We start from the raw sequence: 27,693 nt of genomic DNA on the forward strand, positions 1-27,693 counted from the left end.
TTTGTGAATTTTTTGTAGAGAAACTACAGTTTTAGTTCAGAATTTCCCAACTTTGTTAAACGAGGGAAGTTTCAACCAAGACAGTTGCATGCAAAATCCTCATAATTATCACAAAATCGCTCATTGTGCATTGCCAAAGTTTAAACACATCGACGTTATGAGAATGATTCTTGGGCAAGTAATTTCTTCGTTTCCACTGAAATTGTTAGCGAAGAGGAACACATTTCAATTCCACACGTGTAATTTTTCCAAAGAATTTGACCTTTTATTTGCCGCCCTTTACATTCTGCAGCATATATCAGTATACCATTAATGTTCCTTTGATGTGTAACGCATTCACAAACGTTTCTAAATTTTAATTATCACGTTTTAGGAGTAGGTAAAGGTAATTAAGAATATAAAATTTACTTTGAACTTTGTTAACTTAAAAGTTTGTTTATTTGTAAAAGTACTTTTCATAAGCTTAATGGAGTAAAGTTTGCGTTTGGTTTTAGCCCTACATTTAATACTTTCTCGTCCCTTGATTTTCTGAAATATTATCCCGGATTACGTCGAAACACAACAACAATATTTCTCTTTCGCTGGTAATCTGCCGTGCGCGATATAGATTTATCTGACGTAACTCAATTTTTACTCTATCGAATTTTGCTGGAAAAAATTTCTAACTTGAGTTGTGTGTGTATTGGGTTAGAATTTATTTAATACCTATCAAATGCGAACTCAATCAATCGCGTATTGAATTTGATGTCATCTTTATGTGATGCCGAAAATATTTTCCCTTGTGTATTTCGGTGAAGCAAATACGGTATATTTTAATATGTATCACGTATCTGATTTTATTTTCATTGGGTACGTGGATACGTTCCGAAATGAAAGATTCAGGATAAGGCCTTATATTCAAGCTTTCTAGTTTATTTGTAAATAATGACTACAACGAATGATTAAACTTATGTAATTCCCATTTTTCATTTATTAAAATCCTGTAGGTATAGGTAATGTGGTTTTTTTATTCGCTATTTCTATATTGTGTCCATTTGAATACGTGGACGTAGACACTAATCGATGGCGTCATTTGCTTGAGCGACTTTTCCGATTGCTCAAAAATGAACGTTTTCATTGAAGTTGAAGTAAGAAATAAATCTCTGCTCGGTATCCCGTTTCACCTATAAATCAATTTATAAACTTCAATAATAATTAATGGCGTTCGATTCACCTTTCAATCAATATTTTGAAAGGATAACAATTTGTCCAGAAGCCCCAACACAAACTTTGTTTACGAAGTTGTCAGGTTCGTTTCGGATGATTGATTGAATGGCATTAATCGGACTAAACCGTTTCTGATAGAATCTCAGAGCAGTGATAAGCTCTCAAAAAACTAAACGCTGCTCTTATTTTATTATCCAATTTCCTATGAAATTCTAAACCGAAAGCAACTGTTACGCGTCCTATAATTTGATCTTTTTACATAATTAACTTAGTCAGAAAGTTTTCCTAATTTCATTTTTTTCTACCTCCGATTACAATCTCCTAATTAAATTTTTCATTGTGTACTTTGGCCATCTTACATCCCCTATAACTTTTATACTTGAACTGCAGTAAAAACAACCCTACCCCTTATACTAAAATCGGATTATTTGCGTCGAAGCTGATCACCAAATCAATAACCTATTTTAGGGAAGCTGATGTTTTGATGTAATGGAGTACGAGATGAGATCTAACGATATTGCCCGCTTGTCTGCAGGACAACCGATTGACGTCATTATTATCTTGGTCATATATAAATGAAACGTTACTGGTTGCTATAAGAAATGATCCCTTTAGCAACTTATTATATAGAGTTACCACGACACTTTTTACTACTATGACCTCTTAAAAAATTTCATTCATTACAGCTCAGCTTCTCTCGACCTTATCCTTGCCTCTAATACACACTTTCTTTACTTTCTCAACTGATCGCCAAATAAACTTTTAAACATGTAAAAAACTGAATTCAAGGTAATAAGCGGAATTCAACATTATATTTAATGTCATGCACAATTTGGAAAATCATCAACAAATTTCGTTTTCTAAATTAGTTGTATTTATGGTTCTTTTAAACGAAAGCTCATCGATAATATTCGAGATAATAATGCTGTATGGGTTTTGTTCGTTTTCTGATATATGGATTAATTATACAAACTGCCTTTATTTTCTAGTAGGTATATACTACATTGGCGAAAATAATATAGGGGTTAAACAATCCACATTTTAAAAATCAAAACTAAGAACATAGTTTTTCATCTATCGAGAAAATTTTATCATGATCGTTTCACTTCCGGTTTTACCGGATGTAGATAGCTTTAAATAGAACACCAGGTATTTTCGAAATCTAATTCGTTTGATACCACATTTCCCTATACCCTGTATCAAAGGTTTTCAAGTTATTCAAGATTTTTCAAAATTTTTTACGTTTGGCAGCTTTTCTTTATGTCCCTGTACCTATGACTCCGTTGACTTCAATTTCTTAAAGTTTTCCAAAATTAACAATACCGACTTGAGAATGATTTAAATTTTGATCGCCCTTTTACAGGGTGTTTTGTAACTGATGTGCAATTGTAATAACTTTAAACCTTAAAAGGTTCATTTTTTAAATGAAACCTGCTTAATTTTTTTGCACTTTTAAATTTCGAAAAAATCATTCGTTGTTCATTGGCAGTCACTAAATATGAAAAGGATCCTATACTTTTAGATAACGGTTTGCGTGAAACAGCCTGTATAAGTAGACTCCACATTGAACACTATGTATTTTATTTGTTATTATTATTTTTTTATTTATTATTAGACGCACGTTATTATGCATTCTTCGGTATCTAGTAGGTGCATAATGACTGCCCCGGGTATCAGAATCCCTTTATTCCTACTACGGCCCAAAATTTTATTGTCAGTCAAATGGAATAAATTTCATAATACGAGGGATCGTTTTTGTACTCCCGGATTAGGCAAGAAAACAACAACTGCTTTAAGTCATTATCCTTAAATTTGGTTCCCCTCAGCCCCAGCTGTACAATGTCAGTTTAAACTTCAGTTTATTTGCGGGTTAAAGAATTTGATTGGCTAATATTTCACAAGTTGACCAATCGTCCTTAATTTGAAAGCAAAACGATGCTCGTAGTAGACCAGTGGGTCTCTCAGAATTGCCCTTTAACCTAGAAAAGGGAATATGTATTTTGAAAGAAATACCAGTGAAAGTATCAAGACAGTTAAGTGCTTCGCTCCATATTTGGCCGTAATTGTGCGCTTCTGGTTAAAAGCATCAAACTTCTACCATGGGTAAGATGTTTCTCTATGATCATTTTCAGATGTGGAGGGAAGTCTGATTCGTCCCATGTGCACGGGGCGAAGGGAAGGACTTCTATGGTATCGTATTCGTATAGAACACTTCCAATGAATTTATTTTTAATGCTGATTAGCTATGACCCCATATAAAAAGACAATATTTTGAACGAAAACGAATAAACCATTGCGTCAATTTTGTATTAAAACAATATCTTCTTAAAATCTCGATTAATATAAGTAAAAAATACTATAATAATAGTTATTTATTATATAAGACGATAAAGGAATATTTTAACCATTGAGTGAAAGATGTTAATTCACGAAATAGTTAGTTTCCCTTCATTGTCGTGTATAATACAAAATTATTTTATAACAGAAGCCATATAAATCATTGTAAAGCATCGGACAATTCTAACGTCAAAAATAACAAGCTTAGGTTCTGCCGTGGCGGTCGTTTCCATAGAAACAGCATTCTCATGTCCTGAACTTCACTTTATATCGTGCTCGCGTTCCATTTGAAATAAGAATGACACATCCGAGGCCCAGCGATATGTGGATGACGTGATAGAACCCCATATTCTTCTATTTCTTCAGTTCTATGGACCGATTTGCACAGGACACGCCACCCAGATTTCCCTATATATCGTCCATCGAGCATGTTTGGTGCATCTTAGGGAAAGGCTGAGGCACTTACCGCGTCCTTCTCAGACGCTGTAAACTCTACAAAATGAATTACGGGTCGCTTGGGACACAATACCTCAAGAGGAAATCGACCATCTGCTAGAATCGATGCCACGAACATAAAATATGCATATGGTTGATATACACTAGATATAAAATGATATTTGACAAATTTTTCGTCAAATAACGAGATATTGAGGTGACCCTCTTTTCTCGAACGCACTGTAAAACGTCAGGAGCAGATAATCCGTTGTTGAAATTCATCTATTTAGAAGTAGGGCAGTTTAGTTGTAGAGAAATGATTAGAATTAATTGTTGAGCATCTTCTTTTTGCTAAATAATGATAACAGAAGGTGCAGCAATATTGTAATAGTGTAATGGGAAATTACCCTTATGAAATTATGAACATTTTTAGACTTCGTTCTTATGGTTTACTAACGGTACTTTTTTGTTTCAGGTGAGTTTCTTCACTAAATTCTTTAACAGTACTTGGTAAGTTTTTAAAGTAGTTTTTACGATTGAGCGATTCGTGCGCAGTTCCCAACAAAATTATATCTTTGTATGTGGCCATAGTGATCGCAGTAGCCACTTAGCTCGCTAGGAAGCTAATTAAACATAGGACATTGTAAATTGGTCTTAAAATTCAAACTGATTAAGAGCGCTTCATCTACAGAGTGATCACTGTACCTAACTGTTACATTTTCGCTGCACTTCGTTGCATCTGATTTACGTGCTTTTCGGTAATTTATACGAGGTTCGTCGAAAAAATAATCGCATTTTATTTTTTAATGTTGGTGACAATGAAAGGAACAAAATCTTTCTTCACTGACTACTAGAAAAATTTATGTTTAATCCAGTCAAATTAGCTCCAAAGTAGCCGACACTGGATGTTGCCAAGGACAGTTTGTTTGATGTTGATCAGGGGTGAAAACCTTAAAGGGATAGAATTGGAAAACATCAAAGGGAAAGAAAAAAGAAATAGAGCAATTCGAAACAAATCAAAATTTCTCGCGTAAAATTGGCCGTGATTTTCCGAAGAAGGCACAAGTACAATGGAAACGAGTTTTTGATGCATTGAACTCTGGAGAAGGCCCTTGGTTCATTTTCAAGGCGAAATATGTGTTACTAATGTCATGATACATAAGAGTGGCAAACTTGGTCACAATTTCAGTTTTATTATGAAATTTGCCTTTTGGTATTTGTAAATCGATAATATCCGAATAACGTGCTGTAACAAAGACATTTTCACCGAAGCGTAATTTACGGTTTCCTCATTTTCGCATATTAATTTATACGCCCTTAAAAAAGTTACACAGTAGTTTTACCTTTCTTTTTACGACGTAAACTTTTTAACGAGAATTTCGATTTTACCTTTTCGCTGGAAGTTATATCTTTATTAAATTAATGTAGATTGTTCGCACGCTTCTCATTAGTGAGACAGTTCGTACTTGTTTTTTGTTGCTAAGAGGAAACGATTGATTCGATAACTACATCTTGCCATTCGTTCCTTAAATGGTAATAAACCGCCCGGTCCCAAAATTTTATATCCACGAGCAGTTTTATTAGGAGCAACGATTTCATGGTAGGCAAGCTTTAACTGAGCATTAAATCAGGAAAATCCTCGCCCCCAAGTTCAATTACAGAGATATTTTACAGAAAGGATTTAATGTAGAACGGTTAGAGATTAAATTTAAGTTCGTTCTTTAACTATTATTAGTCCTTCCGGGGCAATTAATTAGTTGGGATTACCAAAAACTTGTTTTAGACATAGGTAGGCGCGTGTGCGTTACGCCAGTTCAAAATGCTTCCCCTATTTCAGTCATTACAAAAACATACGAGTAAGAAATTTAGTTCATTCGCGTAATAATAAGTTTCCTTCGAAATTGTACAATTTACTTCGCGACTCGGAGCTCATTTTCTTGTTAAAGCTTATTGGATATTTAGATTTCCACGAAGAAAATCGTGTTTCACAAAGACAGTACGTAAGAAAAACTAACATAAAATCCGCTTTGACATTTATCACAGAGAAATTCATTCGGAAGTTCAATGCTGCCGTTTCTGTTGTAATGCAGTTTAGTGACGAAATATTTAGGTATTAGCTGTTCAGCGACAGGCCTTTATGATTCCCGTAAAATGGATTACGAACCCAATTCTAAGCGGACCAATTGGCATCTTTTTCTGAAAAAATTATCGCCGGAAATTCATACTAGTTTTCCAGATGGTCAAATGGCAAATTTTCCTTTAATTTATTATTCCGTAACTGCACTTTTTTGTAAAAGGATTCAATTTGTTTACACAAATCAAATAGTTTTATTCGTAGACTTAAGTGCTTTTTTTCGGTGGGAAATTTTCGCCAATTTCACTTTTTTTCTTCCTCATATTTGCTGGAATATTTACAATTAGAATTTGTTTTCGTACACCGCCCTAAGACAATACGAATTAAATCATATAACATTCATAATTAATTAATCAAAATGATCACATTTGCGGTCGAAAGTTTCAGTCGGGAAAAAGAAAATTAGCTTTCCGCATAAAAGCAAGTACCATCGGGGGGGTTGTGAAATATTTAAATTCCAATTAGACTGTGCGCAAACAGGGCAACATATAATTTTTTATTGGAGAGAAGTCTCCATTAAATATTGGTTTTAGTGTAACTTTGCCGTAGAAACGAGATACTTTTTAAAAATTCAGTGCTCGTAAGAGATCACTAGAGCGTTCGCTATCAATTTTTAATAAATCTCGATGTTATCGTAAAGGGGAGGAGACGACTCCCGCCGAATACAAGATTACTATCTCCGGTTTCGTTTGAATACACATTGTTTAATTATTCGTAAGTGCTATAACGGTGACAAACGGCTTTAATGCAATTTGTACGCGAATGTTTCTCGTCTGAAATTAAGAGCTAATGAAAATATACCGTTTCGGCGCAGAAATGGAGGGCACCAGATGTGTGTTCCAAGTTTATATGCGAGGAGCAGTTGGTACGCTGACACTTCATGCTTTCCAACATGGAGCACGTGTTTCCTGAAAGCATTTTTCATTCCTTTATTCCGTAAATGCAGGTGAGGATATGCAAAAATGCAATTTCTCATACAGGCAACCGAGAAACACATTTCAATTCGTGCCCGATTTCCCGTATTTCTTGACGGGCTTGTGGAAATATCACTTGTCATCGTTTAGATCTTTCAATTCCTTTTTTTAAATCTTTAAATTTTCACTATATGTCAACGCTTTTGACTGTATTGTTCTTCTGCAACAGCGAGCTGAAACCATTTCTAATCAATCTAGCATAGTTTTTGTGGACTTAGTTTAATTTCATTTATTGTTAAGTTTTCATACAGTGTTTCTGACAGGATTGATTAGTGCACAGAAATAAAGCTATTGAAACAAAATGAAATTAAATACGTTTTGTATTCGTCGTTCGATGTGCTAGAGCAATGAATTGAAGTTTTCTGGTATCCTTTCAACCGTATAGGTAACAATGGTTTCGTCGTCGATCAGTGTTTTATTATCGATCTCAGCTCAGGTTGTATTAGTATTTGTTTCTGCAAAATTGTATGTACTCGATGTCCTACTAATAAAGGTCGCCGGCCATATCTGTGCACAGCTTAGGGAAAAAGGTTTTGTTAACAAAAGAAACGAAGAGAAATCGCTGGAAATTATTTTCAAGTTTCTAGGTTTGCCGCTAGAGGGCGTACGATTCGACGAAGTAGAAAAATGATTTTTTTCCTAAAATATCTCAACAAACATAGATAAAAATAATCTTGTATGAATTTTGCATCATTTTGGTGCAGCAAATATTGCGCTAGCTCATAAAATATGAGGGGCGGGGAATGGGGAAGATCTCTTTAAGGAATTGAATGTAATTTCGGTTTAGGTTAACCGATTTTCACATAATTGGTCTTATTGTGTGATCAGATTTTACATAAATAGAGCCTTTTAGTTAACGTGATAGGTGGTAGTGGGCGAGGTTTGACATTAACATAAAAAATATTTATATAATCCAAATTGGCGTTTACGGCGGTTTGTTTATCCATTCACCAGTTTATCTGTTTACTTGTTTACCAGATTTCGCTCACTATACAGACAGGATGTTCCTAAATAAGATATAAATACCTACGGAACTTTTTGGCTTATTTTATGATTGAAAGTTTATATAAACATATAGGATTACAGGGTGTTATAATTTCACGATGTTTTAAGTTTTCCCTTTATATCTCTTGCGGTTTTTGGGATATTCAGCTCAAATTTGGAATATTGTTGCCCTTCAGCGTAGTTTATATTCCAAATTTGAGGTAAATATACATCATTGGTCATGTCAATGGTAGTAAGAATCAATAGTGATATTTTTTAAGAGCTCATTTTCTATCCTTGAACTTTTTTCAGTGCGCCGCTGGAAAATTGCAAAATAAAAAATTAATTTTCTGATTTGTTTAGAAACTTTTTCGTCTCTTGTAATTTGTTGTTGTATCTGCGACTGTTATCGAGAAAAAAATTAAAAATCAATTTTATATAATTAGCTAAGTAACAGTAAAATGCAGTAGGCCCTGGCTTTATTTGGATAATCTCTTGTTTTTATCATAATTTTGACAGTTTGACAAAATAAGTCAAGTTCCTTCCGTATTTACTATAAATTTAGGTACACCCTGTATAGGTGCATTGCTTTTGTCTATTCGATATAGTACTATTGTATTAATTCTCGCCTATTTTTTCTTATTGTTGTCATCTTAGTAGTTAGGCCCAATGCACTATTGTCGATGACCCCTTAAGGAATATTTGAATAAGGATACTGACAACCATAAGACAAAACAGGTAATGCAATAATCCTACTATCTAATTAACTAAAAGCATGTAAATATGTGCTCGAGGAGTATGTATTGTTCTGCTGTCTGTCGGGATGTTAGAACTGAAAAAAACGTCGGTCTGCCACTGGCTCTTACACTATCCTTTTTCATTTCCAAACGGATGACTATTTCAATAATCTTTTTCCTCTTTCCTCTGTTTTCACTATTCCTTTGCTATTGTTTTCATTTTTCCACAAAGCTTCTCAAATTTTGTCTATAAACATCGCTATAATCATCTTCCTCTTTTTCTGTACCTCCTCAGAATAATACAAATTTAAAGAAAGTTTACTTTCACACCAGTAAACAAGGTAATACCTCTTAATACCATACTATTTCACGCAATCAGCCTTGGTATTGATTGGTGTGAAGAAATTTGCGCAAAGTGTAAAAAATTACAAGTTTAATGAGTTCTAAGCTCTTTATAATTAATTCCACTCAAGGCGAATATTCGAGATAAACCAACGCGATTATCGAATATATGAAATTTGGCAGGATGACGGCAACTATTACAATTGTTTAGAAGTGATATTAATTTGGTGTTAGCGAAATATTTACTAATCAAAGTTGCTCTAACAAGTTTGAAACGCTAAGAGCGAAAACTGCGTTCAATTCATCTTAATCGTGATCGTTGTTTCAAATGCGAATGTTAACTAGTTTCGAAATAGGATTCCCTTTAACGTGAAAATCGACTATCGCGATCTTCTTATAAATCTACAACGCGCCGCCAAGTTCAATTATAAAATAATTATTGATAATAATCGAGTAATTTGATCAAGTGGAAAATTAATTTTGGGGGGGTTTAGTTTATTGTATTCGAAGAGGCGGACAACTCTCCAAGAAAGTGGAAGTCCTTTAAGACCGTATTCAACCGTTTTGAGGTTTGGTAATCCAATTTTAACATGTCGAACTTCTCCGAGAGCGCCCTTCATAAATTTAATTACTGCCGTTCAGGCAGACAGCATTTTACATTGAATTGCTTTGTGGATGTGCAATTAATACATCTGACTTAATTTGATTATGTTCGGCCTCATATTGATCGTTTACGGTCCTGTTGGGGAAGAGAATACGAATCCCTAACAAACAAATAAATCTGCAAGAATTATGTAGGTTTATTATTCGTATCTCTGTAGTAGCATTGTTATGTTCGGGATCGATCCTGTGAAGTTTTCGGACTGTATCGACAATTTTTTATTTTCCTATTTCTTAACTGGAATTTAGCACAACTTTTCTTGCTTTTATAAGCCAGAATCAGGGTAAATGTTTCCACATAACTGTCGACACCTTATTCAAACTTTGAATTAGAATAAAAATCAAATCATGTATTTCTTATTCACTGTGTATTTTTCTTATACAATAGCATGTTTTAGTTTATGCCAGAAGTGGCATAAGTTCTACACAGTTTTTTAAAAATAATTATTATTTAAATAATTTCAACTTCGTCCCCTGCTGGATGGTATTGATCATACTAGAATAATTCCTCAATCTGCCCGTTCCGCGTTTTGTTCACAGTACCTATTTTTTAACTCTTATTATTATTATTATAGTGCTAAGGGTGGTTCCAGTCGGTTCCTGCACTGCGATTCCGGCCACAAATATGAAAGATAGCGTTGCACATGGGCAATCCATTTTTGACGTGCTACTTCAATTTCAGTTTATGAGAAGAATTTCATTTCAATGCTTTTCTAAATAAGAAAGTTGAAACTGCGCATGCGCAAACCTAAATTTTAAAACTAATGTTAGATTTTCCTTTGTTCCAAGCGCCTAAGTATCAAATTTCACTTAAATAGTTCCATAGATTAAAAAGTTGGCACTGCGCATTCGCAAAATAAAATTTTGAAACTAGCGCTAGATTTTCCTTTATTCCAAGTGCCTATGTATCACATTTCATTTAAATTCTTCCATAAATAAAAAAGTTGGCACTGCGCATGCGCAAAACCAAATTTTGAATTTGGCGTTTGATTTTCCTTTATCCCAAGTGCCTATGTATCAAATTTCGTTTAAATTCTTCCATAAATAAAAAAGTTGGCATTGCGCATGCGCAAAACCAAATTTTGAAATTGGCGTTTGATTTTCCTTTATCCCAAGTGCCTATGTATCAAATTTCGTTTAAATTCTTCCATAAATAAAACAGTTGGCACTGCGCATGCGCAAAACCAAATTTTGAAATTGGCGTTTGATTTTCCTTTATTCCAAGTGCCTATGTATCAAATTTCGTTTAAATTCTTCCATAAAAAAAAGTTGGCACTGCGCATGCGCAAAACCAAATTTTGACATTGGCGTTTGATTTTCCTTTATTCCAAGTGCCTATGTACCTATCAAATTTCATTCAAATACTTTTATAAGTAAAAAAGTTTGCAATTCGGTTTATAAATGGTCGAGATGCGAAAAGGGCACTGTGAATTTTGAATCGTTTCGATTCAACTTTTGGCATTGGCTAAAGCTATGCCCATATTGAATTTCATGCAATTCAGTTCATAACTAACGGAGATGTAAAAGCGATCGAACATTTTTAAACAAAGTTATCGTTCTCACGGACAGATAGATGGACAGACAGACAAAGGAACAGACGGACAGACCAACCGACAGGCGACAGATAGCAATGCAAAATTATAAACGATCTCTAGGATCGTTAATAAACGGCAAAAGTGTAAAATTATGGAACATGTAAAAAACGGTTTTTTGTTTTTTTTACAATAACTTTTTTTGTAAGCGGTACAGAAAAAATTCCTTCCTTGGTACAAGACTCGACACCATAACGAACCAAATAGCGAAAAAAGTAGAACAATAGCTCTTAAAAATTCCTTCCTTGGTACAAGACTCGACACCATAACGAACCAAATACGAAAAAAGTAGAACAATAGCTCTTAAATAAAGAACTAGTAGCGACGGACAAAGTGGCCACAATAGAGCATTTTTTTTTATTTTTGTGGAAATGCGCTAAAAAGCATCAACTTTTACGTTATTATGAAAATCAATTTTACACGAGATATTACTGACAATGGACAAATTAATCCCAACATAAAATTAATTATAAAGAAATGTGAAAAGTAAACGTTTCAATATAGTGACAAAGAGACTAAAAAATCCAAGTAAAGGTTATACGTTTAGTGCCTTTGTATTGTAAAAAAAAACGCTTCTACATTTCCTAAATGTAATTTTGCAATCCCATTCAACCAATTTAGTTTTATTTTGTGCTTTTTATTGTTGCCCAATTCACATTAAACCCAATTTTACAGCGTTCGCATCCAGATTTCCCAAGAAACCTAAATTGGAAATTTTGCAAATATTTTATTAGATTTTCCGTCTATACGACGAGCTTAGCGCACCCATTAAGATTTGCGAATAAGGTATGAGTACCTGCATTTAAAAGTTTCCAAATATTAGGTACATATGAATTATTCAGCGTGTATAATGTGCCGAAAAAAGTAACGAAAAAGCGTGGAAAAGAAACGGGTATTTAAAACTCTTAATTGATATAGAAACAGTTAATTTCCCTCAAGCTGAAATATAAATCAACATAATGGTCTGATATTAAAACGAAAATGTTCGCTTTCCCGTCATTTTAGATTTTCCTGCCAGAAACTTTTGAACTTAATTTCAAATTTTTTAACTTATCATGGAAATGAGAAATATTTAATTATCGGTCTTAACTAAAATGAAGCAGCATAAATTTTTGACACGTCGTAAATACTGCTGTTGGTGGAGTTGAAAAATCTCTCCCGAGACATAACTTACGCATCCAGCTTGCACAACCTTTTAGCTTGCTTGAAAGAAACATAAAACGCATTAATAATTTGTCAAGGAAAAAAACGGGTAGGCCTTTACATATAAATTACGAGCGGCTCCCATATGTGTGTATTAAAAAGCAATTTCACGCGAAAACTGAAAATGAGCAACACATTCTAGATGAGATTCTGAAAATGTCGACATAAAAGGCACGTCTGGAATAGGAAAAACCAATGTCATGCAAGAATAATCTGATAAGATTGTGGAGAAATGAGAAGAGGAAACCAGGTTTTCCATTTATATTTTCCTGAGCACTTTACCGCCACCACCTGCACGATTTGCGATCGATTTTTTTTTAGATTAAAAAAATGTTTGTCAGAATACAAACAGAATCAATACAAGTGCAAAATATAAACGTGAAACATCAAAGAATAAAATATACCTACTCCGAAATGAAATTCTGTAATCACATCAAACGAACGCCATTGCAAGTATTTTCACTCTGGCTCTGCTATATTTACTTTTAGATGCTAACCGCCGAAATGCGACCGCGGGGAGTGCTTTCTGTTTATATTTTCGCAAAGTACGAATCTCTTCTACTTCATCATTACTTTGTGCGATCAAGCGGCTGTATCGCAACCAAAATAGGGTTGAAATTTTCAAAATGAAATTTACATTTGCGCAAACAACGAACCCGTGGGACGAAGCGTAACAAAATGTTTCCATTAGCAGGCACAACACGAAAAGACTAATCAAATGAATAAACAAATGCCCATTCGATACGGGATACACAACAATCTCTCGATGTGAATAATCTAATTCCATTGCAACGAACGTTAAACAATGTTTTATGCAATCTCTGTATGACTTTATTGAACAAAGGTATGACCATGATAATAAAGGAGCCCACTCAAAAATAATGGTAAGTTATTTCCGCCAATGTATTTATATTGACTCAGTACGAGAATGTACTTTTCCGTTAAAATTCATTAATATTTGATCAAATGGAATAGAGGCCCCACTTTGCAGTTAATTAAATCGAGAACAAATAACTCTTGTTTACAGAGCATATAAAAGTTTAGTTTTAAATTTAATTACGAATAATCAAGATCAAACAAACTCACCCCAGTGATCTTAATTATACAGGGTGTCTTAAATTTAGTACGATTAGTTACATGGCCATCTTTGTTATTGTTATATTTACAGATTCGGTTAAATTGGCAAAGTTGTGTAGTTTTTGATGCTGATGTACCGGGTGGTGCCTAGAGCGACGCAGCATAGGGATTTCAATGGTAATTTCTTTATAGCCAATTACTAGCTCCCCTAATTATTTTAGAGCCAAAGTCTAAATACGTTTTTTTAGAGAAAAAAATACTGCATCTGTTCATACTATTACTTATAATTTTCCGTTTTTCAAAACCGGAGAAATCGTAATCGTAAATCGAATTTGTATCGGGCTCAGGCATTAAGCATCCGATTCATAAAATTTTTAGAACTGCAGATTAATTGCATCAGGTAGGCATAAACAACATTACTGTAAACAAAGCTGGATGCAAGCGAAATTCACATTAATTAACATTCTTTGACGTAGGCGATACGACCTAGAATCGCTTAACCGTTGCGGTACCGTATTTTCTTCATTCTTATTCTGCACGTAAACAATAACGCGATACATTTTCTTTAATAAAATCGTTTATGTTTAATCGACGACATGAGGTAAAAAAAAAGTTAACTCTGCATTTAGTGGGGTTAATTACATATCGGAATAGGAGTAACGGATCGACTATAGTGACTTCATTGTCTCCGTCTTTGGTGGGGACTTTTTCGATTTTGTAGTGGTAACACTGCGAAACAAATTTACTTTTGTTCTAATTCACTGATAAAACACGTGATAACTCAAAAATAACACAAAGGCCCGGTATCTATAGTTTCTAAGTAATTAATAATTGCACTAAACACTCGTAGATCGAATTCTAAAACTAGAAAAAATGGATTCGTTAGTAGGATCTTAGTGTAAAGAATATACACTATGGTAGGATTCAGTAGAAATTAGTGGCGCCCTACCTGCATCGTTTAGGTGGCTTTAGTTTTCGGAAGATTGCTAATGAAACAGTTTGAGGTTTGACACACATCGAATCAAAATCAAATCAATTTTGGAGTACTTTAATCACTACCAAAATGGGAAAAAAGAGCATAAGCCGACAGAACTTTGCAAATGCTTGCTGTGCGTGTAGATGTTTTTTTCATTTAGGAGATTTTACGAAAAGTTTGTTACTTAATTTCCGAAAACTTAGAGTATAGGATTTAAGTATCTCGAACGAACGGGTACCAAACGAAAAATTTATAGAGAAACCGACGAATTGGAGAGAACGTTATTTACATTTCGACTTTAAAGCGCACCATAATTTTTCATTAGCGACTATAGGGTACAGTAATGTGATAATATTGACTTCCATTTGAAAATTAATTGGGTTCTTTACTTCTTTGCTTATCAAAAGCTTTTACTCTCTTCCTTTGAATTCCATTCTATTTGCTTTATTAAGGACATCAGTATGAAACTGCCTCTTTAATGTTTATCCCTTAATATCACAAAGCGCCGACAAAAGAAATTATATATACGACCAGATGATTTTCTTCTCGGTATGTAATCTCTACTGAATAGACAATTATTTATTAAGAGAATGGTAGGTAGCGATGTGTGAACAACGCACTTAACATTCTTAGCGTAACAATTTACATACATATACTTCACCCTCACATTAGATAGCAGTGAAAACAGCCGCAAGTATAAGGGCTTCAAGATTGTATGTACTTTCTTACCTCGAAATCACACATACACGAAATAGAATTTCAAGATAAATATTGAATTAAAGTTTAAAGTGCTCGCTATTTTAATAATTCATAGCAAGTTAGTATGTGACATTGAATTAACGGGGGTTTCTAAATTAATGTAATGCATTCTTGGCGTTCTACGTTACCCAAAACTAACGGAAGCGTTTTATAAGTTTGTATAAAAATGACATCGAAAATCTGTTGCTCTGGGTATCTATCTATTAATGTATCGAGGCGTTAAACCTACTTACCTTGTAATATTGGAGATATGTACCGCGAATGCCGTAGGAAATACGTGTCACCTTCGTGACATCACAAGAAATTGTGTTTTAAGCTGTCGGATATGCGTGAAATCGTCGATATTGTCGGATGGAGAACACGAATCTTATTTCACATGGCGCTTTTGGCTCAAATCGAGAATGAGATTTTCCCAAGAATAGAAAAACAAAACTAAAAACGTCATTATTTAGATGTGTACAAGTGATCTGGTTGTTAGCCTTGCGTTGTATTTTAAAAACTATGAAAAAATCTGTTTCAATTTTTGGTACAAATTGAGAAATTCTAAAATTTCTGTTGGAGGTGTCGCTCAAGCCTCCGAGCTCACAAATTTGTAGGAACCAACAAGCCAGTTTTTTACTAAAACCTATGCTGAAATGACTTACATAACCTATTACTGTAACCGCAACCCTTTTAAATGCTGTGTTTATCTGCAGTCTTTAATGATGAGCATCCGTTAGAGGTTAGGGGATTTTGGGAAAACTATCAATACCTGAAAATTTTCAAAAGCGTATGTGGGTCTGAATGTTAGCAAGGCCTAGTTAAACTCGTCTATAAAATAGTGCGAATAGTCAGAAGTAAAATACGTAACGCAGTTCTCGTGTTAATAATATTCCAAGAAAAAACACTGCGTTTGAGTGCAGCGCTATCGCAAACTCACCTGTTATTGATACAATTAATATTAATTTCCCCGTTACAAGTCACAAGCGAACGTATAAAATTAAACAAACTTCTGAGGTAAATACAAACTTCATTATCCTGAAAATGGCCCTATAACGAGAGAGCAAGTTAGAAAAGGGTTCAACTGTATGACCTCAAAGTGATCCAGTTTTCATTTGTTCTTGGTGAGAGCCTTTTTCAAGGAAGGGTTGCATCATTTGTAACCTAACATAAATACCGATTCCATCGATATCTATAAGTTACTTTAATTGTCTTTGGATTGTATTAAATATTGCTCTGTTATCTTTAAGAATTTGCAACGGATGCTTATTGAACGTAATCATAATATCCTTATAGGAACCGGTCTCTTGAAATTAATTGCATTAAACAGTTTTGTAATGCGTTTAATTATTATAATTGTATCCATTCAAGGGAATTTGCATAATTATGCATAAAAATGTAGAGAAGAGAAATTAGCACTGATACGTGGCAACGAGGTAGTTGTATTTGTGGGAAAGAAATCAATATTTTAAATCAGGAAAAGTGTAACGGAGAATTCAATTGGGTCGACTTTAGTTTGTCAATACATATATTCAATTATTTATATTGGAATTCGTATGCAGTCAAATCAGAGTGTCAAAGTTGTGATTTTCAGATTTCTGCAAGGTAAGGGATATTTAAATTTTATTATAGAGCTAGCCGTGGCCAAAATTGTGATAGAAAAATTTTATTTAGACGAACGAGGGTCTTTAACCTCTATAATGTAACTAAACGTTACAGTCTCCCTTTAGCATTTGGGTCTAATGTTAATTTATAATATGCTTTTTCAAATCTTCGCGATGGCTTTATAAACTGTCCAATACTGTAGTGTGGAATATTTAAAAAAATAAAACGCCAAGTATCAAAAATTACTCAGATTTTAGGGTAAGGAAGTCGGGAAGAGATTGTTGATCGAGTTTACTAGTAATAGATTTACCCTTTTGACTTAGAATTGACGGGTCTGAGTGGTTTTTGGATATGTTCATTTGACCATTGATTATCAATTGATTAACATTATGTTAATCACATTGTTTGACTAATCGAAAGTAACAGTTCCGTTTTTAATGCGTTACCCCACTACAGTGTGTCCCAGATAGAACGCACCATAGGGAAACAGCTATGCATTTTTCGCGAAGGATCCATGAGGCCTTTGAAATTAGCCCTCAACGTATTACAATCTCCGAGACAATCTCTTTATAGGCAAGTGCAATAACGTACGTTGCATGCTAATTTCAGATACATATCAAAGGCCTCATGGATCCTTCGCGAAAAATTAAATTCTTTATTTTTTAATAAATAAAATAATAAATAATAAACTTCAGTCTGTTTGCCACTGGGGTGTGTTCAACCTGGGACACACGGTATGCCTTTGTTTGGCGTTTGGTCTGTGTAATGTTATGCTTATGCTGAGTGTAAAAGTATATTAACACATAATTAAATATTTGACTTGATTTGAGACCTTATTTTCAAAATCACGACCCACGAACCTTACGGGAAACCGCATCATTGAATGCGGAGAGTTAAAGGTAAAGATGAATTTGACTTTTGATAATTTTTGCTCCGGGGTGACGTTTTCTCGCTTTATTCAAACAGTTGTCTATTCCTAAAAAAAAGGAGAAATTGTTTTCAAAATCTCTTTTTCAAATGCATGGTAGTTAAACGAATGGTACTTTACGGATATTGTGTCTGTGGGGGTCTATTTGTGACTACCCAGTCACGTCCGCTATGAGTATTTTTTTAATTTGTTTGGGGTGAATCTTTACAAGGGATAGTTATTTTTCCTTAGAAAAATGCATTGAAAATAAATACGAACTCAGCCACGATCGTTACGCAGACCACATCCCATCATTTAACTTTCCTGACACCGGGTGAATTTTAAAACACCTCCGGGTGGAGTGATGGGGTCCTCGCGGATCCCAGTCTCATTTTCATTAGAAAAAGGACATTATCTTGCAAATTTGAATTTGAATTGAACAGTCAGATTAAAAGAAATTTATAAAATCAAACAGAGGAAATTAAACTTTACCTGGATCTCACATCGGGTTTCAAATTGCCACAATTATGATTAATAACAGGAATTTATTCTTGCGAACACACATAACCCGTTTACAAAACGGGCAAATAAAAAAAATGAGCAATTCAAGAGATCTCAAGAGAAATAAGTACTTACAGATTAGTCAAATTAATATCCAAATTATCTGATGATCGATGAACTAAAAAAAACAAACATTTTACACAGAGCTCACAGCTTTTAAAACTCACTTGGGAAGAGAAATTCGTGGTGCATTATTAAAAAAAGTATAATATGTCATATCACACAGAAAAGAGCAGGGAAAAGACATAGGTACATCAACTTGTTCAATGTTCCGTTTTGAAGATTTACTTTTGGGCGAAACCCCAAGCCCTCCAACAACATTCACGCATCATGGCCGCGGCATGCTCGATTTCATAAGTTTTTTAAATATTTTATAATTTCCACGAAGGGTCGGCTACGGTGAGTCGATATGTTAAATACATTTTATTAATTATTGACTATAGATTTTGTTTTGACATTGCAATTTAAGATCGATTTTAATACTGTAGAAAAATCTAGGACATTTAGACGTTTGTACAAGGGAGGGTTTTTTTCTGCAGAAAAACGCGGAATGTTTTATACTTATATTTTATTTGGTTTTAGGTGGCAATTTCTAAATTAATAATCAAATTTGTAACAATAACAGAAATAAAAGGTTCATTGTTGCGAATTTATTGAACTGCTGGGAAAATCATTTAATTTGCAGTAAAACCTGTTTTAGACATTATTTTCATCTTCACAAATTCACTTACACGCCCGCATCGTGCTAACGATTTTGTCTGATATTTAATAGAAATTAAAATAATAAAAACAAATAACTCACCAAGAGTTACTGATGGTTATAGTGCTTGAATTAAGGTGGCGTCTGAATCCGGCTTCAAGATGCCTTTTGAAATCAACAGCAATGCGAAACTATTGACAAGTTACGATTCAACCACCGCCGTGTCATTTTGATTTAAAAAAACGGAAAGCTTAATTTGCCGTTCTATCACATACACTTTTGCAACACTACACATAAAACAGGTGTGGATTACGTTACGAATAAAATTTTCCAATATGCTCATAATCTCTCATTTTTATTCAACGGACGGTTTCACATTGCCGTAAGCTTTTATAAGTTTATTTCGTCCCTTACAATTTTTCTCTTTCTGGCATATTTAATGTAGATATTAAGTAGGTTTTCGATTTTAAGCTTTTCAAATTTTGTAATGTAAGATTGAGGTAAAACAGAACCGTCGTAATTGAATAAAAGGAATACTGAAAAGATGTTCGAAGTAAACGTTGCGGCGAGAAAAGGACGTTGGAGATTTATTTTACTGGAGCCACGTTAGTACACGTGTATGATGAGAAACTGGCTACCATATTACCTACAATTTCATTTTTTTATTATTATATGTAGAGTATGTTATTCTGAATAAGATGTGGTATTTATTATTCTTAATTTTTTGTAAAACTTTCTCAATCAAGAATAAAACGAGAGCCGTCATTGTAATTTTTGCGAAGAAGTAAACCTCAACGCTCTGAATTTCATTAACCTACAAGTAATAGAAAATTGTAGGTACATCTTAAAAATATTTACAGTAAGGGAAATTTGTGCTTTTCGTAAATTCCACTGCTGCATTGAGAATTATACAAAAATAATATGCCTTCGTTTTAAATTATCCGGAAAGAGCATTACCAGTTTGTTTATTTTAGCGTGGCTCCGACTTTCTCCGACGTTTTGGGTATTATATTTCCAAAATAAAACACTCTCCATTCTTAAAAAGAAGCCAGAAAGCCATTTGTGCGCATAAAACTTCCAAAGTTCGTTGCGTAGCGACGGCAAGCCGTAATTAGGCAAACCGCCGTCTAATGAGCCATCTTATGCCGCTTTTATCATGGTGCGCTCTTATACTTCTGGAAAGCTAGCGCGACGTATTCTTAAAAATGCTTGTAAAAAAGTTTATTTGTTTTGTTATTGTGTTTCTGGGTCATAAGCTTTTTACGGCCGACGCTGTTTTTTTCCTCCCTCATATACTAAGCCATTTTAGCCACTACTTTTTGTTATGCACGGCTACTGTCAGTAATTAGCCTCTTTTTCGTCTCACCCACAAGTTCCCATTCTATTTATGAGATGCGTCGAAAAACATCCGCCTCTTGAACTAATGTGGTGGACTGTTAATGATGAAATCTCAAAGCAATTTACACGTTTGGAAGTGTAGTATACCAAAGGGAAGGAGTTTCGTTTTATTCTGCTTTATCTGAATCTTGCGACCTATACAATAATTAATCTTAGTTTAAATCAATACCCTTGCGACCAGATTAATAAAGACCGTGCAGGACAGCATGACAAATGCGCGGTTGGGGTTCCCATTCATTCTATTTGCAATGCTCCGTTTTCCCCAAAATAAAAATATTGCATTGAAGCTGGTATACACAAAGTTGGTTGGTTTGAAAATACAAGTAATTGAAATTTAACTTTATTATTAGTTTGTGTGATTTATTTGTCGTGCTTTTACGAATGAATAGCGAAGTTTTTAATCAAAATGGATATTTTCACAATTGTTCATTTCATTCGTTTCTAAAAATTGCACACTGGTTAAAGAAACCGTTGATATTTAATAAAACAGAAAGTTTCGTGCTTCGATTAGTTCCTGTAATGAAAATAAATCAAATTGTGCCGCAATTCCAGATGATCTGATTAATTACGTTTTTTACGAGTTGCGAATTCATCTAGGACGGGTTTTTTCCTAGAGAAAAGGCTATCAACAAATTCAAATTCGGAAAATTAATACGTACTTTACTCAATAAGGAGATAACCAAAGTTTCCAAAAACTCGCTTTCGGAAATCAGTTGACGAAATCTCCATACGTGCTTCCAAAGTAAATTCGTTTTTGGAGGAATTCAACTCGACCACAAGAAAATGGTATTCTCATAAAAACCCTTGGAATCTTATTTCAAGAAATAATTGCCAAGTAATCGAGCTCGAATCTTATCTAGGATACCAGGGATATCAGGGAGTGAATTTTCCTTAAGGGCGAGTTTTCACAGAGGCAAATATTCCGAAGGCCAACTAACCTGTTTTGAATTTTGTTCATTGCGAATATTCCGATTAGGTTCGATTTTTCCGGGACGATTTTTCTGGCACAGAATAAGTACATTATAACAGCAAATATTCCTATATAATATATTGCTCATGATTAATAAGCTAATAAAAAAAATAGAAAAGCTTCCTCCAAAAAAATTCGCTCACGAAAACTAATATCTTCAAAATATTCGTTCTCAAAAAAAATATGCCCCCTCAGTTCCTAGGAAAATTCAGTAGGTACAACTTCACCCCAAATAAAATCGCCCTGAAGAGCCATGTATTGAAATCTGTATTTTCTTCTATTTCTTCGGCAGGATATAATAATTGCAAATCGAATATTTGTGCCGAACAGCGTATTCTGAGCGCCGAACGAATTCTTCTTGAGGGGTGAGTATTTCTTAGGGAGTTTGTCGTGAGGGCGAATTCATGTTCAAGAAAACTGACCGCAAAGGAAAATGCCCAAGCAGAAAAACCCTTGAACTACTTGCCATGCATAAAAGAACAACTGCCATATTCCTTTCTATTTCCGTCGCATTAATTATAACTCAACACTGCTTATTAATACGAACGGGTGGGAAAAATATAGTTCCGCAGTGAGTCGAATTTTCTTTGAAAGCGAGATTTCATAGAGGCAAACATTTCGAAGGCGAACTTTCGTAAAAGTTCAAGCAAACGGAAATGCCTTAGAAGGAAAATCCTTTAGATCTGTCATATTTCGTTTTTCTTCTAATTAAAGCTGCGTATCACGATTCTGCCCAAGATTTGTTTCCAATCGGTTCAGCCGTTTATTGGGAAATAGGAGTACAGACAGACAGACTCCTATAAGAGGAATTGTTCTGACATGATGTTTGGTACTGAGCAAGTTTTTGCCATTCAATTCACCTTTTGTGTGAGCCCTCCCCCCCCCCCCCCCCCCAGTACCTCCTTAAGCACAACCCATACTGACGAAATAATTTTAAATTTAAACTACCCTCTATCATTAAGGGGGATCTCACACAGTTCATTTATGAGCGTTTGCAGAGGTTTCATAGAAAAATTCCCCAGACTTTAGTTTCAATCACTTAGTGCTAAATGATACATCGATCTCTTCGCAAGGAAATTTGCGATGTTTCTATAGTCACACATTTTTCAAATTTATTGCAATATCAAGTGAAATATCGTGTTAAATATAGCCAAAATGTGTCACTCTTCATACGTAGAATTTTGCATTATGGAAATAAATAATCAAAAAAGTGTTACTATAGAAACATAGAATTATCCTTCGTCTTTTCAACAAAAAAAAAATTGAAAAGATCTGTAAAGAAATACGGCCGTGACAATCTTTCCACGAAACGTCTACCGTGTATGGATTGTATGAATTTTACTTGCTGTTGAGTAGCGCCACGCATTCCGAGTTTTAAAACTAAACTGGACGTATTAAGATCATTTTGTGGGAAGGAATATTTGATTTGTCAATTCTAAATTAGAGACTACTTGCAAAAGGATTAACAATTTTAGTTCAAAATGCGTCTTCATTTAATGATTTAAATGCAAATCGAGAACACTTCACTCCAGCCAAGGATAGTCTAGATAGTGCTCATAAAATTGAATTAAAAATAAAATTAATTAGCAGTTAGTGTAGTGTATTAAATGTAAAATAAATAAAATTATAAATTATAAAATTGTAACATACAATCAGAGCTGGGCAGTGGGCAGTATTCTACGTTGTAATACTGTGTAGTATTCTGCAGTTACTTTCGAGTACATATTCAAATACTTTGTAATTAAATAGGTACTTTTATGGAAGCAGTATTTTTATTCTGAACTAAAATACTTTAACATATATTTTTTAGTGTTTTACTTTACAAACAATCCGCATATTTCGCATATTCTAATACTTCACCAACAATTCAAATACTTTTCAAGTTAGTGAAAAACTTTGAGAACTATTTAAATATATATATTAAATGGAAAGTATTTAAATACTGTCAGAAGGATTGAAATATTATTCGACAGAAATTCCCCTTATGTGATGGTTTTGTCCGCCCGTCTGTCTGTCTGTTCCTCGTCTAATTGGTGAATGGAAAGAGACAGGGATGTCAAACCTTCACCAATCTATTTCTATGACTTTAAAGATCAATATTGAATATGAGCTGAATTAAAAACCTTATTTCCAAATGCGAGCCGAGTGTCAAAAGATTCCCCTACTAAGAATCGTACGCGATACTTCATAATATGTTGTTTAACGATCGTCAAGAGTTTATAATTTCGTATTACTGTGTCTATCTGTCCGTGTGCATAATAACTTTGTTTAGAAACGTCAGATCGCTTTAAAAATTGGTACTCATGTTCTTAAGGGTATAAGAAAGGTCGCTATTGTTTCAGTTACGAAGTTCTAAAAATAGTGGATGCGTGAACATCTCGAGGATCATTCGGTATTCGACTGTATCGAATTTCGAGATGTGATGATAACGATATTGTTTCAAGCCCCTGCACCACGATATGATAAAACTAATATTTTTATAGATGCATACATACTGTTTAATCACCGTAATAGGCTACTAAATGTAATCACCCAAAATAACATCAAGTGATCATGATGATGATGGATAATCTTTTTAATTTTTCAAGTATTTGAGTGAAGTATTTGAATACTTTTGACTATATTTGAGCACTTGTCAAAGTAATGAAACACTTTTTAAAGTATTCAAATAGGTACTTTTGATAGATATATAAAAGCCGGCGTTTAAATAAAATTGATGAATTATCAACTTCGGCATGACCTTTAGTTGTCAAACTAAGCGATGCAGGAATAACTCGATAGTACGAAGCTAATGCAGTACTCCCGAAGGCTCTTTATCTAGTCTTATCTAATCTCTCTTCATGTAGATATCGGTAGGTTTATAAAAGGCACTCGAACGAGTTTTGAGTATAATAAAGTTTAGTATATTTTTGGGGACGTTCACCTCGCCCCCATTGATTTTCGAATTATTTCTAAACCCAAAAAAGGCGACATAAATATCCAATAGAGCACAATTGGACCACAGTAGACAGAAAAGCTAACAGGGGGGAGGGGGCACATTTATATTGTAACCTTCACTTACTGTAGAAGAACGCGTAAATTCTTTTTTTTTTTTTTTTTTTTTTAAGGCTTTCGGGATCTTGCCCATTTTAGCCTACATTAAAGAAACCAGAGGACTAAACAAGGATTTATACGTTTCACGCTTTGGGGCCGATCAAAGCGACTTCACACAAAACATAGGTAGGCCACGGAAGGTTGGTACTTGGTAGCACATAAGGATGACATAATACGGGTTACAATTACAACGGTAGTTTACTTGCAGCTACAAAACGGACTAAAATGTCATAAACTCCCTTATCGTTGGTACTTAGAATTGTTGGTACATCGAGAGGGTGTGTCAACCCCAGCTTGAGTACGCCTTCCATCATGATATTCGTGTAATTTGTATTCTGCGGACAGGCGAGAACTAAATGATTCAAACCTGCTACCTCATAATTACAAAACGTGCACTGTGCCGAGGGAATCAAATTTATTCTGTGCAAATGTGCTGGAAATCTACCGTGCGCTGTTTTTAGCCTGACTATGCTTGATTGATAAAATCTATTGGATTTGTAATTATAGTAACACGGATTGATTGTTATTGAGGGCATTATACGGGTAGGTATACTGCGTGGGTCTTCTAAGGCATCGCTCTCTCCACTCGGCTTCCCATTGCGTTCGAAGAATTTGCTGCTTCATGAATGCCGTTTCATCCTGTTTGGACTGCGGGATGTTTAAAATGATTCCCGACTCCATAGCTCCTTTCGCTAATTTGTCCACTGTTTCGTTGTGACTTATCCCAATGTGAGCTTTAATCCAATAAAAATAAATTTCGATACCTTCTTTACGGAGGCGAGCCACATTCGTGAGTAGGTATATCTAGGATATACGGGTTGGTACTGTAAAAATTAGTTTTGTTGTCTAAGGCTTTTAATACACTAAGGGAGTCGCTCATCACAACAAGCTTTTTCGTGACTACCACATGAATTTCTCTTAACGCATAGGCAATGGCTGTTGCCTCCGCCGTGAAAATAGATGCGTTCCCATTCAACTTAAATACGTTCTGTTGTCCTGAGGGTTGTATAAGGTAAGCACAACCGCAGCCATTCTCACCCTTTGAACCGTCCGTGTAAATAAAGAGAGCGTGTTGGTGTGTTCTAATAATTGACTGGTGTAGAAGATTATCCAAAGACGAAATACCTTGATATGGTGGGAAGATGACTTGAATCTCCGAAATATAGTCGGTGTAATTAATGTCTTTACTGATAGCGCCTTCACGGAGGATAGCGATGTCAGACAGATTTCTAGATGCTGTTGCCAAAGGGGGAGCATTTTTTAACCGCCAATACAGGTTTACCAAATCTTGCACAGCCAACTCCGATAATTTTGGTAAAATCTTAGAATTCTGAGATTTGCACTTCAACACGAATTTAGAAGCCAGGAAGTTTCTTCTGATGGACAGTGGAGGTTCCCGTGCTTCCACCTGTACTACGTCTCCTGGACAAGAGCACATTGCCCCAATGCAAAGACGTAGTGCCTTATTAGATACCGCGTCCAGACATTTTAAATTTGAGTTCGAGGCACAGCCATATAGGATACATCCATAGTCAAGCAGACTTCTAACATACGCTTTGTAGATCTTTAAGTTAGAGTACATGTCGGCACCCCAATTAACTCTGGAAAACACGCTAATCAGATTAATGCCCCTTTCACATCCACCTATCAACTTCTCTATATGCGGTCTCCACCTTAGTTTCGAATCGAGAATCATACCAAGGTAAGAGATTTCTTAAGTTATTTTTTTAAGTTCAACTCCCATCAATCTTAGCGATCCTGTGGGCAAATCTCGATGCCGTGAAAAAAATATAGTTTGGAGCTTATCCACCGATGTATCGAAACCATTATCAAACAGCCACCTTTTTATGATCCTGAATTTAGCTTTTAATTGCTGCAATACGAGTTTTGTTGATTTAGCTGTGGTATCAATGCACAGATCGTCCGCATATTGGCATGCGTTGATATTAGGATTCCACATTCTGTAAAGATCCACACAATACATATTGAAGAAAAGGGGACTAAGAGTAGATCCCTGAGGGAGCCCGATCGATGTCATTCTGGGACCAATTGAAGAGTTCTTATTACTTCTTACGAATATTACTCGATTCCTAAAGAGGTCACAAATATTCCTCGCAACCTGATCTGGGACACCCATTTTGACCATTTTGCTTTCAAGGAGGTCTAGGTTAACCTGATTGTAGGCATCTTTAATATCCATAAATATTGCGCCCAGGTAATCGTTTTTACTAAAACATCTTTGAATGTCTGTTACCAGTCCAGCGAGTGCGTCAACCGTTCCTCTGACAAAGCGAAATCCGTACAATTTATCCGGCAGAATCTGGCTTTGTTCCAGCCACCATTCCATCCGACTTTTAATCATTCTTTCATAAGTTTTGGTAATGCATGACAAAAGCGATATCAACCTACCTCTTTATTTGCTTTAAGGATAGGCACGACTACGATTTTCTTCAATTCTTTCACCATATCCCCCTTAGTCCAAATATAATTAAAGCACTCCAGTAGCAATTCTTTCCCCGTTATGGGTGAGATATGCAGCATCGAATACGTAATATCGTCCTCTCCAGGCGCTGTGTTGTTAGATTTTTGCATTGCCTGTAGTAGTGCTGTTTTTGAAAAGGGCCGAGACACATATGCTGGAGTGATAAGGGGTGATACTGGTTCGAGAAATTTGAGAGCTGTGATTGACAATGGATCACACTCGGGATCACAGCTTCACAGCGCAGTTACATTTTAACATTGACGGTTGTCTTAATTTAAAACCAAAAAGGTTGGCCATTGGGGGAACAAAATCCCGAATTAACACACTACTGTAATGGTATCACAGTTTTTAACGGAAAGTAGGTAGGTACATACACAATTTTCAAATTTTGAACCAGGTTCACATTTGCAATGATATTGCACCAGTTTTTTATGGTTTATGGATGCAAAAGTTAAGTATACTCAACGTACAAGTATCAGATACCGATAGTCAGGTCCCCATATTTGAGATTTGTTGGGAGCAGATGTCGGATTGTTAAATACCAGGAAGCGACACATACTGAATTGTGGACTCGAGGAAAAC

This window comes from Photinus pyralis, unplaced genomic scaffold, assembly GCF_008802855.1.
Source record: "Photinus pyralis isolate 1611_PpyrPB1 unplaced genomic scaffold, Ppyr1.3 Ppyr1.4_LG4, whole genome shotgun sequence".
In the NCBI taxonomy this organism is placed as follows: domain Eukaryota; kingdom Metazoa; phylum Arthropoda; class Insecta; order Coleoptera; family Lampyridae; genus Photinus; species Photinus pyralis.